Here is a 5,722-nt window from a genome sequence, read left to right on the forward strand (position 1 = left end):
TTATCTCTTGAATTTTCTCACCGTTTTTCAAAACTCACAAACATGTCAAGTATTCACAGTAAGGCAAGAATGTTTAGATTTTCAACTGAACTGACCTTTGACTGACCAGCTTGATTTCAGATTACAACATTTTCAAAAGAACAGCCTGTTTTTGCACATGCCAGTATATGTTCATTATGGACACAATTCCTGGGGCTGATACAATCAAGTGCAACACCATGGAGCGACTGCCTGAAAGTGTGAATCATTATCCCCATTTGTTATTTTATTTTTGGTTGGTCAGTCACTCCTCTATGTCGAAAGACATTTTGTGCCAGCTTTGAGTTCAGAAAAGCAATAAACACTTCTTCCTTCAGACCTGGTCTATTGATATCATACAGCTCACTTTATTTGAAATACAGTGAAACTTTAAAAATACAGATCCACTGTATTTCATTTCCACAAAATGTGTAAATTTGCTTTTGCATTTGATTTTTTATTTTGGACTGTACACAGACTTCCATACAAGACCCCCACAGATGACAGAATTTGCCAGACAGACCCTTGCAGACACACAGTTGCAAAAATCATTAACTGGCTTATATATTACAAAGTGGGAGGATCTATTTTGGGAACCTCTCCTAATGGACATTTTAAAAGTCCCACATTATTCCCATAAACAGTGCTATGTATGATACAGCTGGAGCACTTCTACTGCTTAAATAACTATGAAACTCCCCAAGTTTTAAGTCCTCAGTCCAACAGATTAAAAAAATATATCTGAAAATATCTGGTTCTCTGATAAATAGTCAACACATTTTCAAAAATATCTTTTCAAATATCCTTTTAAAATTAACAACTTTTTAAAGGTTATTTCTCAATTTTTACTTGTGATGCACCCATTTAATTTTTTTATTATTGAATTGTGTGGAAATCTATGATAATCTGGTGAAACAATCCAGGCTCTATACTCGAAAGCTTATAAATACTTTATGAAACAGTTATGTGTAAACTTACTATGGTGTAGTACTACATAATAATCAATCAAATGATGAGTTTACAGTAACGTATTTTATTTATTTATATTGATCTACATTTTTCATCTCAGGGAGTGCTACTGGATGAATTCATGTCTGCAAACAGTGAGCCCTTAGGAAATTATTATAATATTTCTTTGATAACATGATCTATCAATTGCCTCTTTCAATCAGTTATACTATTTATAATAATAATCATAAACTTCATAGTAGTTTTCAAAACATGGTTACAATGTGCTTCACGACAACAAAATACATGAGATAATAATAAGAACATAGAAGTTTGTATATTTACAACACAAACAAACATGTACATAACACAAAATGTGTTTTCAAATACACATATAACCTACATACATAAATATCCATATACATATATAACAATAATCAGAGGTAGGCTTTCCTAGAAATATAAATGTATTATTTGGGCTGGAAAGCATTTGTTTCCCTGAGTGAGCCTTCTTCCCAAATATAGAGCATCTCTGGCAGCAGCAGCTCACAGTCTCCACCACATGGCCACATAGCAGAGAGGAGCCGCAAAAACACAGCTGCAATTATTGCTAAAAGGCTGAAAAGGACAATTTGCAATTAATTTAATTTTCTTGTGGTGGAGCAAAGACAAGGCTGTGGAATTACATTTCCAGCCATCAAGCAGAAAAATGTGGAATCATGAGTCATTGCACAAGCGCACAGAGTGCAGGCACTTCCGATTCAGAAGAGCATGAGAAAAAATTAGTTTATACAAAGAACATAATAATAAGACAGCAATAGCTTATAAAAATGCTGAAATAGGGGGTGATAAAACAATAAGATTAAGTCCAGTGATGACATGTGAGCACACTAACATCAGGAAACCAGTTCTACAAATAGCCTACACACTTCCAGCTGTGGTGCAGTACAGGCAGTGCACCTGACTTCTAACAGAGTTTACTAATTTAATTCAATACAGCACTAGCTAATGATTATTTTCAGTCTGTTGGTTATTATACCATTAACAAAGTATCTTTATGTTTAATTAAAAAGAGCTGAAGATTTTTAAAAAAAAGTACATCAAAGTTCCTATAAACCCATGGTGAAACCTTCACTTTCATCTCTAGTCTGCTAGTCCAGTCTGATCAACAGTCCATACACTCTGCAGATGTAAATTATACAAACAGATAAAGGCAGCAAATTCTCACAATGCAGAAACATGCCTAACAAATGCACCAGTCATTAAAATATAATAGGGTTTACTACACATATTTATTACACACTGAAGCATCAGTGCATGAAAGAAAGGCAATACTATTCAAGTACGCTATAACAAACTGAAGGCACAATGATAAAATCTTGATTGGTGTGTGTGTGTGTGTGTGTGTGTGTGTGTGTGTGTGTGTGTGTGTGCGTGCCTTTGAATTACTTACATTATTTGGAGCGAAGCCTGTTAACACACTCACAATGTGGGGACTTGGCCTTTCTTGTGGAAATCACTGAATTTTAGGGTGGCAACATGGTTTAAGGTTAGGTTAGGGTGAGGCAAGTAGTGGTTATTATGGTTCAGATTAGGATAAGTCTATAGGAAATGAATGTAAGTCAATGTAAAGTCCCCACAAGGAATGAGTGTGAGGCACACCTTTGAGGGTGTGAGGTTAGGGAAAGGGGCTGATGAATTTATTATGACAGTTAGTGTTCTCACAAAGGCAGAAGTACAGAACAGGTGTGTGTGTGTGTGTGTGTGTGTGTGTGCGTGTGTGTGTGTGTGTGTGTGTGTCAGAAACTACCTCATCATGGTCTGCTGCCTGCCTTAAGCCCAATTAATGTAAAAAAGGTGACATATCAGAATGAGTGTAAAAACTATGAAGAGAGTTCTATGCTGAAAAAAAATGGAGGTGGCTTGATCTCAAACAGAAGTGCAAGTTGGCAACAGGAATGACCTGCTAAACAGTGACCAGTGTTTGGACAAACAAGCTAATCAAACCACTGACTGCATATTTCTGTGTACTGTCAGGATGGTAGTTGCACCCAGAGTGGATTCATATTTTAATAACGACAGCACATAGAGAGAAAATATAGCCGGTGTAGATTATTTTACAGCTAGAGAATTTGCTAACCTAAGAAAGATACTAATGTACTGAATTAAGCTGTGTGAGCCTTTGATGCTGGACTACGATAAAGTTGAAATACATAAAACAAAATTCAAAGAAATGTTAATTTTTTTGGAATTTTTTCTTTGTTACTTGCAAATTAAAATGTTAAAGATATTGATTAATATGTTTTCATCACTACAGAAGCATTACAGTGAAACTTGTCATCATCCCTGCCCGCCACAGGTTGGTACTAGTTATAAGAGGATGGCAATGGACAAAATACAGCCCAGAAATTTAGAAAAATAATATAAATTTAGATATTCCGAATTGGTATTCTAACAGTAACTACACTATCACTCAAGTACAAGATCTAAGGATCCAACATGAGGTTTAGGTATTTCTTGTATTGATTCTGCTGATTACTTTCATTTGATGTCTTCCCAACCCCCTAAGTGTAAATAAGCAAGGAGGAGCAGTACATCTTAAAAATTTGACAATATAGGAGTGGGTAAACTTGTAAAACATGCAGTGCAGAATGAGACATATTAACAAGACATAGACCTGTGCTTCATGTATATTCTACCTTATCATGTATAGCAAACATATTAAACTGGCATATGAAGCTGTTTCATTACTAAATATTGCCTCACATCATGTAATCCAAATCCATCAAAAATATCACATTGTATAGGGAGAAAGAAATTTGAAAACAACAAAATATAACCAAAACAGAAAAAGATATTTCACAAAACAGCAAACCACAACCAAGTGGAGATGGAGGATAGGAGGGCTTCTTAAAGACAAACTAACAGGTCTGTGAGAGCCAGAATTCTTGCTGGTTGGTAGGTGATCAAATACTTATTTCATGCAATAAAATGGAAATAAATTATTTAAAAATCTAACAATGTGATTTTCTGGAATTTTTTTGTAGATTCTGTCTCTCACAGTTGAGGTGTACCTACGATGAAAATTACAGAACTGTCCATTCTCTGTAAGTGGGAAAACTTGAAAAATCGGCAGTGTATCAAATATTTATTTGCCCCACTGTACATCCACAGAAACACTTCACTGCTTGACAGCACATAGCGCAGAAGTGTTTATATGAACAATGGATCACATGACATACCTGAAAGGCATTTCTGGCAGCATATAGCTCATACTCAGCACATAAGCAACCGTAGTTGTACTGTGTCAAAGCTACACAGGTAGACATGTGGAGCATTTAGCATCTTGGAGTCTCAAATACTTTCCATGGGAAATGGTAAAGACTGTAAATGGAACGACCGCTCAATTTCACCCATATGTCATTCCACATAAAAACATTATATTCCCTTGACCTTGATTATATGATTCCTTGACCATGAAAACCTACCCCGAGCATTTGGAATTGCACTGATATCGTTATTTGTTTGAAAGTTATTCATGATAGACATAAACAATTACTAATTGCCTCAAACGGTTAAACCCATGCAGACATACAGTCACAGATGCACACCATTTGGCTGTATATTAGGGGGGGTCTAAAAGCCCAAAATCCTAAATTTGATTTGAGTCACAGCAGAATATTGTACCAATTACTAAAGAGAATGCATAGATGAAATTTTGCTTTCCTACTCCGAAATTTAGAGGTCCCCAAAAATGCATCTAAACAACGCCTGACTAAAGCACTTAATTTGCAGCCATTATAAACAGTTGTGAAGTGAGTCAACTACATCATGTCTCAAAGACAAAGAACTGTTTCCTAATGTACCATTTACAATATACAGGCAGACCCGGTCATTGTGTTGCGACCAATCCCCATAGTTTCATTTACCCACTAAGCAGAAGGTTTTGAATGAAATTCATTCTTTTTTTGCTGAAGATGTGTTTGCTAAATCATACATTTGGCTCTGTTTTCATGAAATTAGATTCCGCAGTAAGGCAAATCTGAACTCCAGGCGCAAGGTGCATAGCTGCATGTGCGTGACCAACAATATTTTGCAGTTTTGGTGATCACCAGGCATTGGCACATCTTGGAAGCAGTCAAGCGCATTCAGGCTCAACGTGGAAGAAAGGTGGAATACATTAGAGTGAGGTATGCATTATAAACATCTGGAATCAGGACATGCTTTAGTAATGGCTGATTAAACCAGTTCCTCTCAATCCTTGAAAAGTTTGAAGAGCTGGCCAATCCTCCCAAATATCACTCTTAGAAAACACTTCAATCGGCGTGTTTTGCATAAAGATGGGAGATTGCCAAAGAAACTGACCATCTTCATGCTGCTTAGTATGTGGTGGAGGCAAAGCAGGTCCAAGATAGCATACAGATTTCTCTGCAGTAGACCCATGGTTACACATTCCAAAATGGAAAGATAAATGCTGGCCTAATTAAAAACTCAGGCAATGTTCAAACTATGCTCTGCACTGACACAGCTTTCAATTTTATGAAGAGCATCTGTGGATCTTCAGCTTACTGAAGCACCATTTTATTAGACTTGCTGGCCATGGTCCGACAGCTTGGAATGCCAACATGGTTCGTCACCCTGTAGGGTGCGGACATGCAGTGGCTAGAGGTCATCTAGAGTATTGCTCATCAGTATGAAAAATGGCTGACAGCTGAAGAGGTGAAGAACATGTGTTGGAAATGAAGAGTGCAGCTGG

Source organism: Monopterus albus, unplaced genomic scaffold, assembly GCF_001952655.1.
Source record: "Monopterus albus unplaced genomic scaffold, M_albus_1.0 scaffold92.1, whole genome shotgun sequence".
Lineage (NCBI taxonomy): Eukaryota > Metazoa > Chordata > Actinopteri > Synbranchiformes > Synbranchidae > Monopterus > Monopterus albus.